We start from the raw sequence: 24,892 nt of genomic DNA, 5'->3' as shown, positions 1-24,892 counted from the left end.
ATGTGATCTCGCAGCGAAGACCCCATAAGGAGTCTTGCCGCGGCATTCTGCACCTGCTGGAGTTTCTGGGTCAGTCTCAAGGGCAGCCCCACGTACAGCGAGTTACAATAATCCAGTCTGGAGGTGACCGTCGCGTGGATCACAGTGGCTAGGTCAGGGCGAGAGAGATAAGGGGCCAACTGCTTAGCTTGGCGGAGATGAAAAAATGCCGCCTTTGTTATAGCTGTAATCTGCGCCTCCATAGAGAGGGAGGTATCGAAGATTACACCCAAACTCTTAACGGACGGTGCTGGCACTAATTGCACCCCCGCAAGAGATGGGAGTTGCCCCCTCGATCCCATATCGTCCCGCCCCAGCCAGAGGACCTCTGTCTTCGAAGGATTTAACTTCAACCGGCTCCCACGTAACCATCCAGCCACAGCTTCCAGACATCTGGTCAGTGTGTCTGGGGCCGAGTCAGGATGACCATCCATCAACAGATAGAGTTGTGTGTCATCAGCATACTGATGGCAACCCAGCCCAAAACTCCGGACAAGCTGGGCGAGGGGGGCGCATAAAGATGTTAAAAAGCATCGGGGAGAGAATCGCACCCTGAGGCACTCCACACACCAAGGAGTGGCGCGATGACAATTCCCCCCCAAGCGCCACCCTCTGTCCCCGACCAGAGAGAAACGAGCGCAGCCATTGAAGGACTGTGCCCTGGATCCCCACGTCGGCAAGGCGGTGGTCCAGGAGTTCGTGATCGACCATGTCAAAGGCTGCTGACAGATCTAGAAGAATCAGCAGCCCCGACCCGCCTCGATCCAGCCGCCTGCGGAGATCATCTGTTAGGGCAACCAGAGCCGTCTCGGTCCCATGACCAGCGCGGAAGCCGGACTGGAATGGATCCAGAGCTCTACATGTGTTACACAGAGGACTATCAAGACACAGGCAATGATACTCCCTTGGAAAATAACAAAAACCATATTAAACAGCATGTCTCAATGTTTAAATGCATATTTCAGAAAAGCATAATACAGCCTTCTTGGAACTGAACCAGTTCTAGATGTCAGCAGGATCACAGGTCTGAATGCTCTCCATGACAAAAAAACTCCCAACAACCCATAAGGAGAAGATTAGAACACTTCTCTAACTAGTCTGATACAGTAGTGACAGGACGTAACTATTTAAATATGAAAGCTCACATACCACAGCACTCAGAAATGGTATTTAGGAGACTATAGCTCAGCAGTAGAGTACATGCTTCACATGCAGAAGGATCCAAGTTCAGTATCTGGTATCTGCAGGTAAGAGGATCAGGTGCTCGCAGACATCTCTGCCTCATACCCTAGAACCACTGCCAACCAGAGCAGACCATACTATGCAAGATGAAGGCATAGTGGGGGGGGCAGTGGCCTCAGGTGCACATTTTTGAGGGGGCACAATGAGGCACCCCCACGGCAGGCATGGAGCCCTGGCAGTTGAGGGATAGCAGCAGGCGGGTTGGTCTAGCGGCCAAGTCGATGGAGGGAGTGTGCGAGGAGCCTGTTGGAGGTGGGCTCCGTTCACCCTCCACATGAGCATAAGTTGCAGGCTTACTGTATTTCTCTTCTATGTATACACCAAAAGGAAAAGGAGCATCAATTTGTTGCCTGAGGATTTTTAACCCAGAATATAAGCACAACTGTACCTTAGGTTGGTGGAACCTTTACTGTCAAGTGTGGTCAACTTCCTTAGAGCTTCACACTAAGTATGCTCATGAGGTGCTCAGAATGCACTGGAACACTCAGTTCCCTGACTTGCTATCTGCATATGTCAGAATAGCCTGATATAGAGACCACTAAAGTACAGCAGTGTGTACAGCTGATTCCATATAGATCTAGCTGTGCTATATTATAGTAAACTGTTATCCATTTTGACAAACAAAATATATTCAGAAAATAAGAACTAGGATTCATTTATTTACAAGTAAAACAATAGGCACTAAAATAGTTATTACTACCCTGACAACAAACTAAAAATAACAGAGCACTCACACCCACAAAAATGAAATGGTTAATTTTATATCTCACAGAAACCTAAATATTGTTCTAATATGAGACTAACATAGACCAATTCCATGAAAACATACTTCATGGCAAACTGAATTGAGGACATGCAGCCGGACAAGGTACAAATAAATGTGACTTCACCTCCCCCTTTCATCAAGAAGCTCAGGATGTCAATGAACAGGATTATTCAATTTTTCCTCAACAGCCATTCTGCAGGCACAGATGAGGCTGAAAGATGGTAACCATGAACCAATTGCCACAATGAGTTTCATGGCAGAGCATTTAAAGTCAGGTGTCCCCAATCCATTTCAAAACAATATACTATGCTTGTTAAATATGCTCTGGATTCCTTTTTGGAACTACTTGCCACCTAATACAGAAACCAGGCAACTAAGTTTGTTACTTTCTTTTTTAAAAAAATAGAACGTACTGTACAAAATAGCATTGTTTTAATTACTGAGGGCAAATACAAGTCTGCTGCCCAAACACTACCTTGTTGTCATTCACAATTATGATTGTACTAGATAGCATAGATACAGGGGACATATGAACATTTATACTTTTGTTTTTTAAAAAACTAGTATATCAGGTAAAGGCAACACTAATTTGAAGTATCTAAGTCTTCCCAACTTTAACACTGCTCACCATATATAGCATTGCTATCACTCTTCTAGGCAATAACTCATGACACTTACTTCCAATAAGTGGCTACAACACCAGTTAGGTTTTACCAGAAGTGACAGCATACCCTCTAACGACCTCAGTTGACTCTTGTGAAGAAAAAAGGTGGATGGTGTGTTAGTAGGGAAGAGAGCGTGAAGCAATTACTGCTACAGAGCCATTAAGAAATATTTCATGCAATTCAATTTGGCTCATATTAATGAACAACATCAGGAAATATTATTCCCAACTCATTTAAGATATTTAATGTTTTGAGTCCCTACCTAGACCTTTACGTTTGTTCAGAGTGACATGAGGTGGTCAATTCCATCAGCTTGCCTAAGAGATGAACTGAAAGAAAGCAAGGGGCCAGCTGAACCGGAGAGGAGCTTACATCCTAAAAAAACACCATGAAGGTCAAAAATTTATTTATTTTTTCATTCATACTTCAATTTTTTGGAAGTCCTGCCTAGTCTACTCTTTTTTTAAAACAAACGCGCGTGCACGCACACATTGTGTAAGAGAGAAGCCACCAATTCAGTGGGCCTAACTGAATCTCCTTCGGTCTGCTTCGCACTGACTGAGGGAAGAAGCCAAGATGCCTTCTCTACGATTCCTTCGACTTGGAAAAAAGCATCGTCCCACCAGGGGATTGAAATCCCAGCAGGTATTCAAAAGGGAGCCATTCCCCCTGCCCCGCTTTAACCACCTTCCCTCCCTCCACATCGCACTTCCCCTCCGACACCCCTCTCCTTTTTTCAGATGCAATGTACGCAAGACGGCAGAGAGGGAAGTGCCGGGCAGAAGGAGCAAAGGTAGATCGCAGGATTTCCTGAGGATCTCCCCAACTCCGACCCCCCCCCCGCGGGCATTCCTCCTCCAAGCATCCATCGCAAGAGCCCGGCTGGGGGAGGGGCGCGGATGCTGCGGCCCGCGGGCCGCCCGGGCACCCGTCTCCCGCCCCGCCTCAGCCGCGCGCCCCGCCCCTTCCACCGAGGCCCGCGACAGGGCTTCACACGCACCGAAGCCGTTACCTCAGCGTCGCTGTCCTCCCCCGCCCCCCCTAAGGGGGGGGAGCGCGGAGCGGGCGGCGCTTCTCAGCGGCGCGTGGGGCGGCGGGGATCCGCGTCGAGCCGGGGGCGGCTCCGCGGCGGTGGTGCCGAGGTTTCTCTCTCCATTCTCCCCTCACACACACACACACAGGAAATAACACAGGATCAGCTGACAGGACCCGGCCAATGGGGCGGCGGCGGGGCAGCGCGCGCAAAAGGGAGGAGCGCGAGACGGCGGCGGCGCAGGGCGGGAGGGCGGCGCATTGCGCGTGCTCGAACCCGCCCTCCGAGGCGCAGAGGGGAGCTGGGCAAGCGCCTTCTTCAACCACGCGCTCGTTTAAAGAGGCAGCGGAACAGAACTCTGTGCCTCTCGCCTAGGGATGAAGGCGGGCACCGGCTTAAGCCAGTAGTAGCCTAATGCACACACTGACCATTAACTTCCGTGGATCTTCCAAGTAAACACAGTAGCCCAGCGCCTCCCTCCCCAAAAGGAGGGGGAATTACAGCAGCGCAGGCGACTCCTGCCTCTCCCCGATATTTAAGGCTGCCATCCCTCGCGCGCACTTTCGCGGGAGCAAAACCCCGTGAACAAACTAGGGCTGACTCCAGAGTAAATACGGGTAGGATTTTGCTGCAGTTGTGCAAGCAGCAGCAATTGGTAACATTTTCTATCTCGCGCTTCAGCCGGAAATGCTGCCACCACAGTTTCCATCCCCTATTGCTTCCCTTTCAGCATATTATCTCCCCTTCCCATCCCCCACCCCACTGGCCCGCCAAGGGATGGGGGGTTGTGAGCAGAATCATAACGGGTTCAATCAGAGGCAACGGCTTGAGTTGTCCAGATCACGGCTGGCACCAAAGGGTGGCGAGGTCTGACCCGCCATCCCAACCCACTCATGGTTCTCCTATAGGTGGCACTCAAGTAAATTAGAATTTGGAGGCAGCCCAAAAGAGTTCTTCCTGCCTTTTCCAGGTGAAGGGGGGGGCACTGCTTAGAACCCACTCTGTTTAAATTTCTCGTCCCCTGTCTCACCAGCTGCTGCTGAAACACGAATGTTTACTCATTTTTTTAAAAAAGCATTAAAATGCCTAAGCAAACAGAGGCCCTTACCAATAATATCAGGTTCCTAGCTGCATAGCAGTGGCAAGATCCCAGGGCAATGTGTCTCCTATTAAAACAACACTGATAAGCAACACCCTGCTATGAAGCCATAAAAAAGGCAAGACAAATCCTCAATGCAGGCTCATTATTAATCCAGCTTTTCAACCTCCCCACTGGATACCACATACTTGATCTACTTAACCAAGTCCCTGCCATTCACTGATTCCCCCCCCCCCCCCTTACTCTCAGGCAGTGAAGAAATTAATTCCGCAAGCAGATCGTTTTTCTGCTAGAAAAAGGGCTACTTTAAACCAAACTCTTCAGTCCTGCACTACAGCAGAGTACTATAGCAAGTACTGTAATGGAAGCTCCTTGGACCATAAACCACCTATTTTTCTCCCACCCCATGAATCTATTCAAAATTTGTCATTATGCTGCTTCCACAGTAGGCATATACTGCGGCATCACAAACCAACCACTTTTTTCTTTTCTTTTCTTTTCTTTTTTTTTTTGCTTTCCTGTACACTTTTCTTTTTGCCAAAGCTCAGAAAATCTATGTTTTTAAACTATGAAATAACTGTTATTGCCTACCACATTGCTACTGTGGCTAGTTATGGCCTGTATATAGTGCCCTAAAGCAGAGGTTTTCAACCTTTTTGAGCCCACGGTTCCCTTGACCAACTACATTCTTTCTGTGGCACCCCTGTGGGGCTCAGGAGCCCAGTTATGTCACCACTTGCCTGCAGGGCTGGCAGCCTCTCACCCTTTTTTGAACACCTTCCCTTCTGGAGTGTTCCCTTAGCCTCCTCTCCGCTCCCCTCTCTTTGGGGGTCCTCTGGGCAGCCATAGCTGCCACCCTGGTCTCCAAAAGAGCCAATCCAGAAACATGACTTCAAGCTTACCTACTTTCAAGAATGCATTTAGGGAGCTTTTTTTGAGGTGAGTAAACACACAGCTTACAGTACTTCATACCAAACTATAGATAATACAATATATCTCATTATCCGGGCTCCTGTCCAGCTCACAATGACAGAGGCTCTTACTTGAGACTAAGGTGGAATCTAGGTAAAGGTAAAGGTACCCCTGCCCGTACGGGCCAGTCGTGTCTGACTCTGGGGTTGCGTGCTCATCTCGCTTAAGAGGCCGGGAGCCAGCGCTGTCCGAAGACACTTCCAGGTCACGTGGCCAGCGTGACAAAGCTGCTCTGGCGAGCCAGCACCAGCGCAACGCATGGAAACGCCGTTACCTTCCCACTATAAAGCGTACCTATTTATCTACTTGCACTTGGGGGTGCTTTCGAACTGCTAGGTGGGCAGGAGCTGGGACCGAACGACGGGTGCTCACCCTGCCGCGGGGATTCGAACCGCCGACCATGCGATCGGCAAGTCCTAGGCACTGAGGTTTTACCCACAGCGCCACCCGCGTCCCAGGTGGAATCTACACATATAAAAACCGTTCCGAAAATGATTTTTTCATAAAGTGTTTTTAAAAAATACATTGGATTTACCATAAGGGTCACTATCACCATCTCGTGTCACACTGTATATTGCACTTAAAATGTTTTATTTGCAGCTGTATAGCTGAGTCCTAAGGAATAAATCTCTAAGGCAGAAAAGAGATTCAGGCTCAGCAACAGGTAATGAGTCCTAGCAGCTGCTGCGCACAGACTAGATGACAGGAAAGGTGAAGCCAGCCAGCCTAGAAGCAGTGGTCTGTGTTTAAGGAGTCCCAAGACCAAGGCAATGAGCTGAGAACCACATGGAAGAATTGGAGCCCCCCCCCCCTACTTTTAAAGATGGGGCAAGGAGAGCTCATTCCAGAGACTCTTGTGATCTGCAAGCCAGTGGGGGACAGGAGAATAGTTTCATCACCAGGTCCTGGGAGACCAGGTTGTGCCTCCCTTTCAGCCTCCAGTTCCTCCCCCAACCCCAGCTGGCTCCTGCACTCCACCTTGGATTCGATTACTAGACTCTTTTCCTCAGGAAGAAAGAGGGGAGAAGAGAGCCCTGCTTCCTCAGCAAGGGCAATCATATCCTGAGAGGGAGAAGTAGATGCTGCCTCCAGCCTCTGTTCCCCAGCCCCATGTCATTTTCCTGTTCACGCTCCTAGGTCTCTGCCGCCCACTCCACTCCTGAGCCCAGCAATGCCTTGGGACTCACGGAACTCAAGATAAATTACCACATGAGCAATAGTAAATTCAGCTTTAGGAAACTGCACAAATTCTCCTGGTAAGACAACACACTTCTGCATTGATTAACATTTTCTAGTACAGTACTAGTACAGTGGTACCTCGGGTCGGGTTACATATGCTTCAGGCTACAGACTCCGCTAACCCAGAAATAGTACCTTTGCTTCAGGATGAGAACAGAAATCGTGCTCCGGCGGCACGGCAGCAGCAGGAGGCCCCATTAGCTAAAGTGGTACCTCAGGTTAAGAACGGACCTCCGGAACAAATTAAGTACTTAACCCGAGGTACCACTGTACATTTCTTCAAGTCTAACATGATTTGAATACAGCAGTTCAGGAGTCGTATCCAGTTTGCGGAAGGCCCAACAGTGAAGCACAGCATGTATAGATGGTTATCTATAGATGTTTTGCAGAGTCACTTGAACAGGTTCTACCCTCATGAGCTTACTAACCACTGGATTCACTTAGGCTGCCTATACCAACCTACTACCTGGGAGTAAGCACCATTGAATTCAGGAGTTACCTCTAAGTATGTCTATGATTGCACTGTTAAAAGCAGTAACCAAAAAGTAATGATTCAACCTATTCTTTGAAACTAGTTTGCTCCGATATCCACTAACCACCTTGTCCAATCTACTTAAATCAACATCAGTATGAGAATTCTATGTTACACCTTTGTTGGATAGGGTTGCAATTCCTACAAGTTGCTACAACATTGCCAATACACCCAAAATACTTTGCCTACAAACATAGATTTCATTTCAATATTCACTTCTACAAATTATTGTCCATCAACTAGTGGAAAAATCTTTTTCCCCTTGTAATAGTTGCAGCCCAGTCTTCTGTAGATTTACTCATGCCAAATTCAATTGGACTTATTATCACCCTGCATAGCAGTACAACTCCAGAATCCTCAAACAATTATGTTTAAGTGGTAGAGATGTCACATAATGTCAGCTTGAACAAAAGGAAAATCCACAGGAGGAGTTGAATGGAGAAGCATTCCCTTCTTCCAACAGATGCAAGAACAGTGAGAATTTTTTCACCCAAAATTTATAGCTTGCTGGCAAGGACTGTCCCCAGCACAGCAGAAGAGGCCAGAAAGTCAATAAATCTCCATTATCTGAATCATTAGAAGCATCCCTGGTTGGCAATATACAAAAATGCAACTGAGGATATCCCATTTTTTCACCTTGTCTTTTTTTATAAAAAAAAAAAGTACACAGAACAAGTTTTACAGCTTGACTTATGCACACGTGTTATTTTGTACAATTTAAAACGATGTTAACTACCCAAAGTATAAGTGATAATGGTTATTCTGAATACTATTTTAGTTTTAGGGTATCTCCATTTGGGAGGGAGCAGGGAGAGAATATCATTTTAGAGAAGAAAAACTTTAAGCTACCTTTTACCGATTTTCTATTAGAGCACTGATATGCTTAAATAACTACCTAAAAGGAAATTAACAACAGAACATCTGTCTTTATACCTGGTAGGATGGATTCCAGAAGGCTAAGTTGCCTTCTGTAATTCATGTGACTGAATACCTGGTTTATGACACGCAGTTTCATCAAATCCTAGAACATCACCAAATAGCGGAATCCAGAGAATTTAAATTCACCTTGCAAATAACTTAGCCTTAATATATACAGTATTACTCCAATAAACCTTGCACCCTACTTTTAGAACATGCTACATAATAAGCTTCTAAATTTCAGATTTATGCCATTTTTACAGAATGGTAACCCCTTCTTTTAAGAGCTATTATTCTTTAGAGACTCATACCAGCTGAGCAGTGAGTATCTTAAATCATGCCAGAACTGAACATCACAAATGCAATATCCAAATGACCCATATTTGAAGGACAAGATCATCCTCAGCTATATTAGTTTTGTACAATCTATTTTGTACCCACAGTTCAACAACATCTACAATAACTCATTGAAGTTAACCTGATATTCATAATAAGGACAACCCTACTTAGAGTACTACTATATTCCCATGATAAATAAATGATAGATTATATTATTATAAAAGCTTATCACAGCTATGAAACAATAGCAAAGTTAATATTTGTAAAAAAAAAAATGTTAGTAGAAGCTTAGCAAAAAAAGGAAAAAACCACAAATCCTAGTTTTAGACCAGAGACAGCCATGACAGTCCCAGCCCTTTAGATGCACTGAAAGAACATTGTATGTTAGTCATTGCTCCTTTTATAAGTAAGGAAGGTGGCTTGGTCCTTCAGCTCAAATGCTTTTATCTTCTTGATGAGGCATCACACTCAGCTGGATCTCATATCATTCTTCCATTGCAATCTCTGTGAGTGAATGAAAACAGCTGGGGACCATCTTGGAGCAAGTTTTAACTCTTTAATTTGACCCAGAGTGCATACTGTGGGATAAATATCAGCCTCATATAACCAGTAAGCTTAGCTCTAGTTGATGTGTGAAGGGGTTAAGACCATAGAGTAAGCTGTTCTGCCAGACTTAACTAGGCCATATCCCCTCACCTTGAGAGGAAGTGTTAACGAGGCCTTTGCTTACTTCCACCATGTGAATCCAACCAGAAAGAACATCGGGGCTGATTGCACCAAGCCCAGAGCAAGCCAACTTTATGTTTCTCTACAAATAATTTAGAAACATGTACCAATTTTGAAATGAAGTATTGCTGCCTGTCATTTCTTGCTACTTTATGGGAAAGCACATGAATCTGATTTTTTAATGAGTTCATTAAGTAAACCATTTTTAATTTTGCAAGTGTGTGGCCTATTTCTATGCTGAAAGGGAAGTAAAGGGGAACTTTGGGAGAAACTTAGAAAAGGGTATTTCAAAGGTATAACAGCCTATATTTCCCTGCTTTCCCTTACTGCACGTTTTGTGATTTTTAAATCTCTGCCGATGATGCTCTCTCATCAAGAGAGTATTTGCTCCAAACCTGGAACTCTGAACTCATATATTAGGGATGGTTAACCCTTTTCAGCTCAAGGACTGCATGATCTCATGGGCAACCTTCTGGGGGCAGCATGCTAGTGGCTGGTGGGGGCCAGAAATAACAGCTGATGGAGAAAGAGGTGTGACTCTTCCCTTTGTACAGTCAGCGACATTCTAGCCAATCAAAAGTCCCAGGTTTCTGCACACTCACACCCCATCCTCCACCAAGACAAGCAAGAGGCATTACTGCAACCATACCAAATAAAACAGCACTTGAAGCCTAGGGAGGAAGCATGTCTGGAGAGTCCCAAGAGCTGGACAGAGAAGTCACAGTTTGCCTCTGGGCCTCTGGTTCCCCACCCCTGTCATATATCAAGGTATGTAGTTACATCAATTTGTCATCATGTCCACAGAATTTAAAACACTAAAATGGAAACTTGGTGGTGGGTAAAAAATGCCCTGAGGAAGGACGTAATGCATCTTTCCAGAATCCTTGCAGAAGCTCTCCTTGAAGACTCCAGATACACTCATCCAGAATCTGAACTCCACTGCTGTGACTGAGGCTATAAAAACAAGACATCCCACAGTGTTATGGGAGGGAGGGAATTTCCAAACCCCCTCCATCCCATTAGGAATGCTCAGACACCCAAGGCCACGTGGTATCTCTCCCACATTAATCTGGAAAAAATACACTGACCAAATAAACCTATTTTACTCCACAGGCGATAGGAGTGTCTCCCACAGACAAAGCAGAATAAAGAATGTGGGTTGCACAAAGGGAGGATGCTGTTCATCACAACTCCCTAAAATGCAGATAAGCTCCCATGTTGCATTGCTGAAAGCAACAGAAAGCACAATCAGCTTTGCTGGCAAACACTATATACTGCACTCCAATTATCAATACTGCCGCTAAACCCCCATGGCCCATTCTTCCAGATAAGTTTCGGGTAGAGATGAGCAGATTTCTCACTTCCCCTGTGTTATTGCTGTGCCAATTGGATATCCCTTGGGTTCTGCTTTGCTTGTCTTCCAGTAGGAATTCCAGATTTCGAAATGCCAGTAACAGATTATGCACATTCACCCTCTGCTATGATAAAGAAAGCTTCCTGTGGGAGTTCAATTGTAATTATGCAGAAAAGGAAAGTATTAAAATCCAATGTTTTTGAAACGGGATCCTGTAGGAATGCCATTTATTAATTTTAAAATGACCCTGGAAGCAGCAATTTCTTCCTGTGAGATCGCCAACACTTGGGGGGGGGGAGGGTTGACTGGTTTTCACATGTTTATCTCTTCATCCTATTGAACAATAGGAAGAACAAACTGTTGGCAATTAAATGGAATTAATAAATAATCTGGTTTCTCTTCAGATCGTATAAATCTTTCGCCTTTTATTAATAAATAAACAAAATGGCCCCATCATTCATCAGACACCTATCTGTTCCTGAGGCTCAAAAGAATTCTGCTATATCAAACCAGAAAATCATCCAGACCAGCTTTTGTTTCAATAGTAGCAAACCAGACACCTCTGGGAAGCCCACAATCAAGACATGAGTGCAACAGCACTCTCCTGTTCATGTTTCCCAGCAACGGGTATTCGGAGGCATAGCGTCTTGACATCGGAGGTAATACATAATAATTGGCAGAAAAAATGATGGCGGACAAGACTGATGCCCTTTTAAAACCTTCCAGAGTCTTGTGGTAGTGAATTCCATAGCTCAACTATTCAAACAACTACTTTGGCTGTGTCCACACTGGGTCATTAAGTGTGCCTGGGCGGTGTTTCCATGAGCACTTCCAATGTTATGCTTCCAAAACCTTTATCAATGTCTTCCATCCACACTTGTGGGCAGCAGTTGATAGTACATTTTGCCAGAAACATGAGAACAACTGTGGGCATATGCATGAGTGGTACCTCGGGTTACAGACGCTTCAGGTTACAGACTCCGCTAACCCAGAAATAGTACCTCGGGTTAAGAACTTTGCTTCAGGATGAGAACAGAAATCGTGCTTCGGCGGCGCGGCAGCAGCAGGAGGCCCCATTAGTTAAGTGGTGCTTCAGGTTAAGACATAGGCGCCGACTCCATGGGGCTTGAGGGGGCCCGAGCCCCCTCAAAAATTCGTTTGGGGGGGCTCTGCCCCCCCAATAATCTCCGGCGCCCCTCCAGCAGAGCGCCATCGCCGCCCCTCCCCCAGCCCAAAATGCACAGGGAGGGGCGGGCTGCATGCCTCCTGCCCTCCCTCCCGAGCAAAAGCTCCACCCAATTTCCTTTGGAGCTGATTAATAGGCGCAGCACGCTCTCCCCTATTCGCTCACGAGGAGGCGGCGCCACTTTATTTGCATATTCATGAGCTTATTTATTATTCATGAGCTTTCCCGGGCCCCCCCAATATTTTTTATAAGTCCGCGTCCCTGGGTTAAGAACAGTTTCAGGTTAAGAACAGACCTCCAGAACTAATTAAGTTCTTAACCCGAGGTACCACTGTATTTGTTTACCTGTGCACACTTCCCTTTTTAGTTTTTTTAGTTTTGAAATACAATTTTTTGATCTACCAAATTTGTACAAAAGAGCAGTCAATTTATTTATTTTTAGAAAATGTTTGTGTTGCTCCAAGCCAGGAAACCTGAGGACCATTGTAGGCATGCAGGCAGGTATTTGTTTACTTGTGCACTCACATTTCTTTTAAAAAACCACAAGTTTTTTGATCCACCAGATTTGCATAAAAGAACAGTTTTTAAAAAATTAAATATATATCTGCATTACTTGATGCCGGACAAGGATTTGGAATTGCTTGGATAAAACGTTGCCAATATAAAAACCCTGTTATTTTAATACAGCTGTTTTATTCAAGAGCAGTTCTGTGCAAAACAGCTGCTTTAAAAATAAAAATACTGAGAACAGTACTTTCAGCAACGTTCACTGGAAAAAGGCAGGCAGCATCCCTTTCTTCAGGAAAAAAAGGAAGTAGAGGGGATGGCAATGGAAAGCACCCTGTGTAAGATCACCAAATAAGCTTTTTTTAAAAAAAAAAAAAATCAGCAGCCACACACAGAATGCACTTCATTATGTCTAGTCAGGTAACATGTAATTTTATTTTATATTTTCTTCCCTTATTGGATTAACCACGGATCAGGAAAATCTGAGTTTAGCAGGGGGAATGTGCAAGCTGCCACTTGGATGAGGATGTTGTGTGGACACAAGCACCTTCAAATCCACATTAGACAAGTCCTTCCTTTTGTATATCCACCTGTAATACATCTTTCCTTACTCGCCTTTTTTTCTAAACTAAAAAGTGTTGTGACCTTTTCTGATAGGGGAGTTGCTCCAATCCAATTTTGGTTGCCCCTTTTCTGGTCTGTAGTTAGGAAGTTGGCTTTGTGGAGTGGGAGATCTGGGTTCTAATTCTGCCCCTTCTCCTTTGCATCTAAAAACATTGTTACTGAAAGAATACCCAAAAGAAAACTTTGACTTGTATCTCCCTGTAGCTGGGCATGAACCAACACCACCTATGTGCTGTTTCCCAATGAAAAAGTATTTTGTTCCTCTCATACAGACAAAAATACAACTGTGTTGAGAAGAGTGTTCTAGGGATAGCACATTATTCCCACAGCAAGGCTTGAGCACTTCTCCTGGAAAACCCAAGAGGTCTTCGTGTTTGCTTCCCCCAGACACTGGAACGTAGGAATCTATTTTCTACCAAATCAGACTACTGGTTTATCTAACCAGTATCGTCTACACTGAAACATAGAGGCTCTGCAGGGTTTCAGAAATGGGACATTATTATCCCAGGAGCACATGTCATTTTAGGGCATGAAACTTTCTTCAGTGAGGGGTGTTAAAAATATGTTTTTTAGGGTAAATAATTCAAATCTGCTATTATTTGTAACATTTAGCTTGTAAAATCTACATTTGATTAAAAAACAAATACACTGCTCTCAGAAAACCAAGGAAATTTAATTTTACCTTCTGAAAATGTCAGGTAATGCTTAATAAAAATAAAAATAAAATATAAATGCAAGTACTTGACAATCATATTTAATGATTTCTATGCAATGTTACACATATTTTACTTACCTAGCAAAGCAAAATTATATTAATTTAACCAAAGTATGTTACAACTTTTTAGCACCCCTCATTTTTTGAATTTGAAAGTCCTCCTTGGAGATTGAACCTGGAAACTTCTGAATGCAAAGCAGACATTCTACTCAGTGCTATTTTTCTAGAAAAAGAGGTGCTGGAACTCACCATGAACACCTCCCTCAGAATGGCAATGATTCCCACCTGAGAGGTACCAGAACTGAGTTCCAGTGAGTTCTGGCTGAAAAAAGCCATGGTTCTACCCAAGCTATGGTCTTTCCACCAATGGGCTGAGTGTTGTAATTGTAACAATAGTCCTGACTTCCTCCTCTCGCTCTGTTTACTTGGCAGAAAATCATTTCAGTGTCTGGTGTACTGAGGAATGTGCTATGGTCTTTTCCTGGGCACTTTTGTGTGTTGGGGGCATGTGCATTACAAGTTCATAGAATCTTACGAGTTGGAAGAGACCCAAGGGTCATCTAGTCCAGCCCCCTGCAATGCAGGAATCTCAGCTAAAGCCTCCATGACAGATGGCCATCCAACCTCTGCTTAAAAACCTCTCCAAGGAAGGAGAGTCCACCACCTCTCATGGGAGTCTGTTCCACTGCTGTCAGAAAGTTTTTCTGACTGTTTAGTCTAGGGTTACCAGACGTCCCCATTTCCCAGGGACAGTCCCCGTATTTGCGAATAAGTCCCTGGATAAATTCCATCCCCGAAATGTCCCCGGATTTCATCTAATGTCCCTGGGAAACGCAGTAGCGACAGTCTCAGCAGCCCGGAGCAGTTGGCTCTGGCTGGCTTCAGGAGCTGCTCAGAAGCCCCATATGATGGTAGTGCAGGGGCTCCAAGATGCAGCATCCAGGCTGCCTCCACCTTCCCTGACCCCAGCAACTAAGCTGTGAAGGGAGGCTTCCCGCTGCCTATTGGAGCTTGTGTGCAAGCAGGAAGGGGCAGGGATCTCTCAGGCAACGGGAAGCCTCCCTTCCAAGCTGAGGGATCCCTGCCCCCTCCTGCTTGAACACAAGCCGGGATGGGGCTGCTCCAAAAGGCAGTGTGAAGCCTCCCTTCCCAGCTGAGGGATCCCCGCCCCCTCCTGCTTGCACGCAAGTAGGAATGGGATTGGGGCTGCTCCAATGGGAAGGAAGGCATCACACTGCCTGAGCCTCGCCATCACTGCTCTCGGCCCTCCTTCTCTGCCTTCCATGCCTGACCCACCATGCACCACTTCCCTACCTCCACCACCACAAAGAACCAACAACTCAGGGGCTGCCCAGGTCATAGAAAAAAGATAGAAGCCTTGGAGGAAGAGGAAATATGGCGGTTGAGGTCAGGGCGGCGGCCACTCTGCCACCGCCATTGCTGCAGCATCAACGTCCCAAACGTGTAGTATGCATGTATGTATTTATAGTGTCCCCGGATTCATTGAAAAAAAATTGGTAACCTTAGTTTAGTTGGAATCTCCTTTCTTGTAACTTGAAGCCATTGCCTTGAGTCCTACCCTCAATAGCAGGAGAAAACAAGCACGTTCCCTCTTCCATGTGACAGCCCTTAAGATACTTGAAGATAGCTATCATATCTCCTCTTCTCTAGACAGGTGATGACGTGAAGTCATTCAGTAGTAACGATACAGTCGTACTTTGGAAGTCGAACGGAATCTGTTCCGGAAGTCCATTTGACTTCCAAAACATTCGGAAATCAAAGCATGACTTTTGATTGGCTGCAGAAAGTTCCTGTAGCCAATCGGAAGCCGTGGGAGCCCCGTCGGACATTCGGGTTCCAAAGAACATTCGCAAACTGGAACACACACGGCATTCAGGAGTCAAAACGTCTGAGTACCAAGGCGTCTGGGATCCAAGGTATGAATGTACATTGATGCCTTTCCTGCATGGCAATTGTGACAGTGCCATCAGCCTGCCATCTCATGATTGGTGAACAATAGAATCCATGGAGCATTGTAGAAGTGTCTGTTGGCGTTGTTATATCTGCAGCTATCTTCCGCAGTGTTTCTTTGTTCCTGCACATGCAGATGATTGCAACTACATGATTAGGATCCGAAGCTGTCCCCTTTACTGATAGAAGGCATCCTTGTCTCTAGTCCAAAATATGAGGACACATAGTGGGATGGAGGGGAGAGAGGGAAATCACTGAAAATCGCCTCCCTCCCCTTTCCACTAATTGATGCCTTCTGTCAGCAGAGACAGCACTGAATATCACCCTATGTCATTATTAGCTCTGATATAGTTGCCACCAGTATTGTAGGAATATAGGCTCACCCTGTAATTCAGGCAACTTTTAGCTAACTGACAATCAAACATCAAAGCGAATTTGTGAGACTATGCTCCCTATGTCCTTTCAAGAAACATTAACTTGTTATTTTCACTTAAGTCACACAAGGAACGGTCCAAGCCACAGGTCCATGTAGTTCGCCACAGAGTTTGAGGGGGTGTAGTAGGCAATCTTCTAGTCCAACTTTCTGCTCAGTGCAGGAAGTCCAGTGCTAGGACATTGCCAGCAGATGGCTGGTCAAGTTGCTACTCTGTAAAAAGACCTCAAGCAATGGAGAGCCTAAGACTCCTCGAAGTAATAAGTAATTCCACTGTCCAACTGTTCTGTTTGCAAAGCAGGTTTCTTCTAGAGTGCAACCAATATCTGCCCTCTTGCAACTTATGCCCAATAAAACTGTTCACCCCTTATATATACCCAAAAAGTCCCTGTGCTCTGCAAGAGAGGCCTGCTGCAGAAACCATCTTATCAGGAGGCATCAGGACTTCAGTATGGTGGCAGCCACCCTTTGGAATCCTCTCCTGTTACATATCAGACAGGCACCATCTCTGTTGTCTTTTCAGCAACTATTGAATACCTTCCTCTTCCAACAAGCCTTTTCAGTGGTGATCTTTAGCCTAGTCCGCATCTGTATTGGAACTATTTTTAACATATGGAATTGTTTTTAAATATTTGTAACTTTTTATAATAGGAGGTGTTTTAAATATGGAACTGTTTTTAATTGTGTTTACACTATTCTTGTTTTGCGGTTGTAATTGTTTTATTTATTTTATAATTGTGCATTTTTTGGTTGGGACCTGCCCTTGGACCATGCAGTGAAGAGTGGATAAGGAATCCAATAAACAAGCAAGCAAGCAAGCAAGCAAACAAACATGTCAAGTTTAGAATTTTTAGGTTGTGGTATGTAGAAATGTAGTACAGGCAGTGACCATATTTATGCATGTCCAGTTGACGTGTGACAGCGCACATGCTCATCACCACTGATGTAGTAGTGGCCAGGAAATGGAGTGGAGGCAGAACAGGTTTAAGCATGCTCCGCTGACACGCATAGGGGCCAAAAACGCAATCCCCGCACAAACGGGAAGTTGCTTGCTTGTAGGAACAGTGAACTCTGCAATCGTCATGGAAGAAGATTAATAAATTTGAAGAGGGAGCAGCAAAGAAGAGACAAAGAGGCATATTTACAACTTGTGTGCAAAAGGGAGGATTATTATACAATGATTTGACAAAACTGCATTCACCCCCTTATATCACCAGGCAAGTGGACATTAAAGAGCTTGAGCTCTTCTCCCCTTCAGACACCTGATCTCAAATCTCAGCTTAACAACCACTGGAAATTCATTTTCAGTCAAGCCCAGGGTCACTAGGGATGAGTCCTGAGAATCTGTTCTGAATGGCAGGCCTCAGCCTGGAAATCTGTAATGCAAGAATAAAGTACATCTGATCAGATAGATAGGGCTTCCATTGTTTACATTTTTATGAGTCGTGACTGGTCCCATTAGGGCTAATGGGGCACAGCCTCATCAGCCGTCCTCAGGCAGCTCCCACAAACCTGGCTTCCTACTTACAATCAGTCCAGGAAGTGGACTGACAGCTTCCTCCTCCTTAGTCTCAGCTTTGCCCCTGTACAACTCAGCAGGGAAGAGGACGGGGCAAAACTAGAATACCTCTGGCGCTACCTACTGTCAGCCTCCATGCCTTCTGGCCTACCAGTCCAGAAGAGCACTGGCCTCTGCTGCAGATATGTGTTCCAGCCTCACAATAACCTTGCAACAGGGGTTGCACTCAGGGGTGCCCAGGTAAGCCCCACCCTGCATCACAAGAGGCAGTGCACACACATTATTTGATGGCAATGCCTAGCTTCTCAGCTGAGCCAGGATCTTAACCTGAGTAGCAATCACTTTTAACCATTACTCCACATACACCTGACAATGCCCATAAAAAACCACAACGCATTTGTTAGCCTTGACAGGTGCCCAAAATGTCTCTGTTCTTTTCATTGCTCACTATGGTTCTTCCCAGCGTTTCCATGCTGGGCACCAAAGCCAGGCGCAGGCTTCGGAGGCTGCTTCCAGGCAGGTCTGGGAGCCGGCAAGGCACCAGATTTGGAACATTTCTATCTAGGCAAATAGGTTGCAGGATGAATGACACACATTTGCCCTCAGAAATCAGGCCAGTAATGGCAGAGGTGTCTTTCTGCATCAGACTCTGTTCAAGTAGACTGCAGAGGTGCTCCAGGATTAAAGCAGCTGGTGATCTGGACTGAGAAACGGGCATCCTGGAGGTTCTGCCATTTGTCCTGTAAAGATTCGTGCACCTCCCCCCACAGGCACCCCCACCTCCCGCCCCCTCCATTGGGGCGCAAGAATAAAAGGGGCAGAGTGAATGACTCCTGACCTACACATCAGGATAGGCAAAGCATCGTGGCAGATCTGTGTGAGGCAAGGTAGCCGCCTGCCTCCAGCCCTTCATTTTAAAGACAGATCTCCCCCACCCTCCGCCGCCCGCAATCTTTTGTCAGCAAGCCTCTCGGCGGACGTGATTGAGAGCGCAAGGTCCTCTCCAAAAGGACCCCCTTTCTCTGCAGAGGGCCTTTGAAGTCCTCCCCCTCCCCTGGAGTGTGCATTTAACAAGCAGGGAGCGAGGACACAATGTCACTCACATCCTTCCAGTGTCGTGCTCTCCTCCCCGCTCCCCCCCCCCACCCCGATCCTTCCTCTGCCAGACGCACACGCGCTAACACAAAATGACGGCTTCCTCGGCAGCCGGAGCCAGCAAAGCATTCTCTCCCCCGAACTCGGTGGGAGCGCAGGGTGCAGGGCAAGCCGCCCTGTGACCGATCCTATTTCCCTAAACCCCCCACCCCACCCAACCCCAACCCCTTAAGACAAACGGCATAGAAAACGTCGCTAGAGAGACGAGGGAGGGAGGGGCGGCTCCAGCAAGCCTCCCCCACCCCCACTCCCGATCGTGGGGCACTGCGTGGCGGCTGCATCCGCATTGCTATTGTGATGTCGTCAGTGGAAAAGATGGAGAGATTTCTTCTCGCCCACACGCACGCAGGCGCCTGGGCGAATGTGACCCCGAGGCCCGGCACCTCGCTCCCTTCCCGGGTGCCTGCGCCACATTTTGCTCCCGGGCTGCTTCGGATCAAAGGCCCCCGCGCCCGCCCCCGGGAACCTGCGAAAAAAGAGGGAGGAGGGGGGCGCACGGTCGCCGCCGCCGCCACCTAAGAGACGCGCGAACCCAATAACCCATTTCTGTCACCTCTGCAGCGCCGCAAGACAGACTGCTGCAGCGAGCAACCAGGGCCTTTGCGAGCGGCCAAGCCGGAGGCTCGCGGCGGACAGCCCACTAGGGCGGCAGCTGCGCGCCTCTGAGAAATGGGCTGAAGCTGCTCGCCTGCCCCTCGCTTGCCATCGCTCCCCGCCTCCCTCCCCGCATGCACAGACCCAGACACCGCCGCCGCCGAATGCACCGCACAGCCGAAGCGTCACTGGGTGGCTCGCACAGAACACACAGCCCCACGCCACACACACACACACACCCAGACACACACACAGCCCAGCGCGTGTGGTCTGCAAGATCTGGCCTCTCCGGGCCAATGGGAACTTTCAAGAAGAAGAACGCAGACATGGAGCCAAAGCTACTGTACCTGCTTTCAGGCATCATTCTCGGCTCTTTTTTTTCCTCCTGCTGCTTCTCCCCACCCCCTTCCGATTTATCTCAGCTACTGGTTTTATAACGGGGAGGGGGAGAGGGATGGGAAGAGGTGGGGGCTTTCATTTCCCCCCCTCCCCTCTTCTTCAAGCCCGGTCTGCACCTTCTGTTTGAGCCTGCAAGTGAAGTCACAAGGCTGACTCTGTGACATCACATGGAGTCTACAAACACTGGATTGTGACTTCACTGCAGGATGGAGCGCGGAGGATTAAAAAAAAATAAAAAGGGGGAAGGGAGGGGGGGAAAGGCTCTTATTCAAACACATATCTGCAAGAGTAACAAAGGGATCACAGTGAGAAAGACTACCAGAGGGAATACCATATACATATATATATATATATATATATATATATATATATACACACACACACACACACACACACATAAATAAATACACACACTATTTTGTGTCTAATAAAATAATAATTCAAGATGGATTGAGAAAATAATGGGGAAGAAGCAGCCCCTCTTCCCTGCCATAAGTAAGTAAAATATTATTTTCTGCGCACAAGCACTTCCCCTTCAAAGAGTGTGGACACAACCATCCCAAGATCAGTTTGGTGGTCAAGATCAAGTGTGCATTGTGGATAGGAAGGACTGAGGACAGGGAAGCTTTGGGGGGGGGGGGGTTGTCACTGCAAGAAATAAAAACAGCAGAACATGCTTAGCAGTTTAGAATCAGTTGCACTGGCAGAGCTCAGAAGAGGTAACCTGAATAGAATTCAGCCAATACCAAATTTGATTACATGAAGGTCAAAGGTGCAATAAAGTCAATCTGCTTATTTCACTTGAAGGACCCACAGACAGAAATTCGCAACCACGCACTGGAATTGCTGCCTATCTCTCGCTGTGAGAGGACCTAGGACTAGAAAGGCCACGAGGGGCACTTGTCCTCATGTCTACCTAACTCAACAGGAGGCAGAGGGGCTGAGCCAAGGATAGAAAAGAGCAAGCAGCCTCAGTATACTACACTATTTACTACTAAGTGACATTCTCGCATTGGCCAGCAACCAAGTGGGCAATGATATTAGCAGGAAAACAGAGGCAGGAACATTTTCCTGGGATGTTTAATGATTCTGTACAGAAAAGGGTTATAACCACCCAGACTAGGGGGCAGGGTATGTTTAGGAAGAATAATTAGCATCTTTTGAATTTTTAGGACAAAAAAGAGGAGTGTTACAGTTATCCTTTTCAAGGCAAGAGTCAGATCTGCAGACTCAATGCTTGTTCAAGAGTGGTCCAAATCAGGTTCCTCCTCTCTCCTTTTCAGACATTGAACCAGCATCAAAACCAAACTTCCAATAATTAAGAGGCCACCAGGGATACTTATTTATTTCATGAAAGAAGAAGGTAGGGAGGGAAACAACAAGACTAACAAATAAGGACAAGGAAGTGGCAAAGGGTGGGGTGGGGGACAACAAACAACAACACCCTATCAAAACAACTGTAACAAGAGTAAACAAGAAGCCCAAACAGGACATTTTTCCTGCAGAGAAAAATATCAAACCGACCAGAGGCAGAACACATCTAGGGAGCCAATGATAGGATGGCTTCTCCTTCTCCTTGCCTGCACACCACAAAAGCAGCCCCTTTTCCCCACAGATATTTCCCCATGGAAGGCAGTGAGTGGAGCTTGGATAGAGCCATGAGGCAGAGATGGATGCAGGCAGAAGAAAAGACTGGGACGGATCTGCAGCTTCTCCCTGCAACTGTCTCTGGAAGCAGCAGTGGGGTGGTGCCACTCTGTACTCTGCCCTCCTTGCCACAATCCCTGTGTGCCTGCCTATGTATATGCAGTACAGTGGTACCTTGGGTTAAGTACTTAATGCGTTCCAGAGGTCCATCCTTAACCTGAAACTGTTCTTAACCTGAAGCACCACTTTAGATAATGGGGCCTCCTGCTGCTGCCATGCCGCCGGAGCACAATTTCTGTTCTCATCCTGAAGCAAAGTTCTTAACCCGAGGTACTATTTCTGGGTTAGCGGAGTCTGTAACCTAAAACGTATGTAACCTGAAGCGTATGTAACCCGAGGTACATTTGGCAGCAAGGAATAACTAATGTCACAGTTACCAGAGTGCTGGCTTTTAGTCATAAAAAGGGGGGGAGGAGTAAATGTCTGTCTTTGAAATAATATTAAGAAGTGGCCTCTTAAAACAAAACAAAGCTGTTGGTTCAGTGTTACAGCTGTTCAGAATCTACCTTTTATTCTTACCTCTATACCAGGAAATTCCCTGGGCCACAGATACATGCAGAGTGCCTGCTAACATCTCAAGATGTTGCATATATAAAAGCTTGCCTACTCCAAAAGACACTGGCTATATTAAACAGAAATCTATATATACCGTATTTTTCGCCCCATAGGACGCACCGGCCCATAAGGTGCACCTAGTTTTTTGGGGGGGAATAAAGGGGGGGGAAATTATTTTTTTTCCCAGGCACGGGGCTGGGGCAGGGGAAGCCCGAGCTTCCCCGGACCCCAGCCCCCAGAAAAGGCAGCTCTCCACAAGCCGTGGGAGCCCAGCGCTGGGCTCCCACCGCTTGCGGAGAGCTGCATGAAGCTTGAAGCCTGGGTGCGCCGAGTTCAGCGCGCCCAGGCTTTGGCATGCAGGCAACTCTCCGCAAGCCGTGGGAGCCCAGCGCCAGGCTCCCACCGCTTGCGGAGAGCTGCGTGAAGCCTGGAGAGTCCGAGAGCAATGGCGAAGTTGCGCGCAGCTTCTCCATCGCTCTCGGAGCTTGCAGGAGCTTCCCCCGACCTCAGCCCCCAGAACGGGTCCGAGAGTGATGGCGAAGATGTGCACAGCTTTGCCATTGCTCTCGGAGCTTGCGGGGCTGGGGGGATAGCTTCCTGAAGCCTGGAGAGCGAGAGGGGTCGGTGCGCACCGGCCCCTCTCGCTCTCCAGGCTTCAGCGAAAGCCTGCATTCGCCCCATAGGACGCACACACATTTACCCTTCATTTTTGGAGGGGAAAAAGTGCATCCTATAGGGCGAAAAATATGGTAATATATAATTCGGTCAATAACCAGTAGAGAATAGAAATCTCATTTCATGTGGCAACCCTGGCACCACCCACTGGTAAAATGGAAAGAGTGTGTCACAAGAAAAAACACAGGCACAGGACGTACTATTTTTATTTTGTAGTATTATTGCAGAGTTAAAGTGAAGGATAATATTCAACATTACCTAAGTCATTTACAGTGGGCTATTTTCAACTAACTCATTGCCCTGGAACAAGCCAGCACAAGGATTCCTACTAGCACAATGGGATTTCCCCCTTCTCTTCCTCCCTTGTGCACCCCACACCCTCCCCAAATCTGCTCTGGTGGGTCAGGAGAACCCCCAGAACAGCATGTGGGGAGAGGAGAAGAAAGATTGTTCCGCTGGATGAGCAGGAATGTTTGCAGTGACAGAATGATCCCTTTAGCCCACGTTGAAGACAACCCAATACAGTATCTGTTAATTTCCCCCGAATCTTGTCGTTTTTACTGTCTCTTTATCAGATTATGTTGAATATCACCTGAGGTTGGCTTGCATGTTTTAAGGTGCATATTTTCTCTGGGATGCCACTGTGGTATTCAAGCCCCTCCAAAGACTTGAAGAAACCAAACATACCTCTCACCTAAGTACATTTTTACAATGGCACTAGAAAGACTGAATCTGTGAATACAAATGCTATACACAACTCAGGAAAGTACTATTTGAATTTGAATTTTAGTCATTAGAAATGTAGCTATTTCATTATGGTCATTATACGGTAATTCATTTTCCACTGTAAGCAATTTGTATTTTATCGTTCACATGAACTGACCAGAGAACTTGGCTGGACAGATGGTAGACAAATGCAATAAATAAATAATGTCAGAAATGTGTATTACTGTTCTGTGACCACAGTTTATGTTCTATGGAAGAACATGGCATCCAGAATCTTCTCTCAGTAGCAGGTACTAGAGATCATTTTCTTTCTTTCTCCTAAGTGTCCCCCCCCCCCCATTTTGTCTCATTTTTATGTAATAAAGTATGTATATGCACATGTTGGGATGCAGGGAGGTGAATCTAATTCTGAAGAGAAACATTGCAGACCTGAAACTGTTGTTCTTCTGGTGCTCATCTTTATATTCATTCATATGGTACAGAAGATAAATGTGGGATTTCAGAGAGATCACAGATGAAATAGAACTATATTTTCCTGAAGAACTCAGTTGTTTTAAAAGAAGACACCCCCCCCCCAACTTTATAGTTCAAGATATGACTGAAAGCCTGTGAGCAATGACTGCCAACTAGTCAGAAAGGTAGCCAAAAAAGCTGTTTGTTTGTTTGAGGTATCTGTAGTCCAGTTTTCATCTAAATGCCCCAAGGCAACACACAGTTTCTAGTGGATGGGAGTGGGGCTTCACTTTACAAATCAGTTAAGCCAAAATGCAAAGGTTTAAGCTTATTTAGTCTCAATGAAAACACTAGGGTTTAAAATTATAACCAAGTATCTTCAGGTTTACTGGTTTGTGAACAGATCTGGCAGCCTCCTTTACATCCTAAGAACCTTTCAGGCCTGGTAGATATGCACAGTACAATTAAAGCAAGGGTGGAAAATCTGTAGGTCTCACCAGATGTTGCAGGTGCCATCATCCCTGACCACTGGTCATGCTGGCTAGGACTGAGATGGAGTCCAACAACCCCTGGAGTACCACAGGTAGCTAGCTCATCACTGAATTAAAGGCTGCTTACTAGTACAAATCAAAAATCTAAACCAAGAGAATGATTTTTTTTAAAGGTCAGTTTCAATGGCCCATTCCCTATGGTAGAAACACATGTGACTATTTTAAGATGGTCTTCTTTTCAATTTTCAATTCTGCATC

General features: G+C 46.3%; 1 protein-coding gene across 7 annotated transcripts in view; it reads right to left on the bottom strand.

The window, feature by feature from the left end:
* Positions 1-24,892, bottom strand: part of TCF20 (transcription factor 20) — a 202,939-nt gene that overhangs the window by 84,763 nt on the left and 93,284 nt on the right. Inside the window, exon 1 of one of the 7 annotated variants that reach the window (XM_028747848.2) lies at positions 19,976-20,135. The exons of 5 other annotated variants lie outside the window; for them this stretch is intronic. The gene's annotated coding sequence lies outside the window, so the exon portion shown is untranslated. Of the gene's footprint in view, positions 1-3,724; positions 3,909-19,975; positions 20,136-24,892 lie in introns of those variants that run through there. One more of the 7 variants, XM_028747846.2, reaches the window with a different exon arrangement.

Source organism: Podarcis muralis, chromosome 10 (assembly GCF_964188315.1).
Source record: "Podarcis muralis chromosome 10, rPodMur119.hap1.1, whole genome shotgun sequence".
Lineage (NCBI taxonomy): Eukaryota > Metazoa > Chordata > Lepidosauria > Squamata > Lacertidae > Podarcis > Podarcis muralis.
The sequence above is the reverse complement of the archived record's forward strand: the minus strand, read 5'-3'. Positions and strand labels throughout refer to the sequence as shown.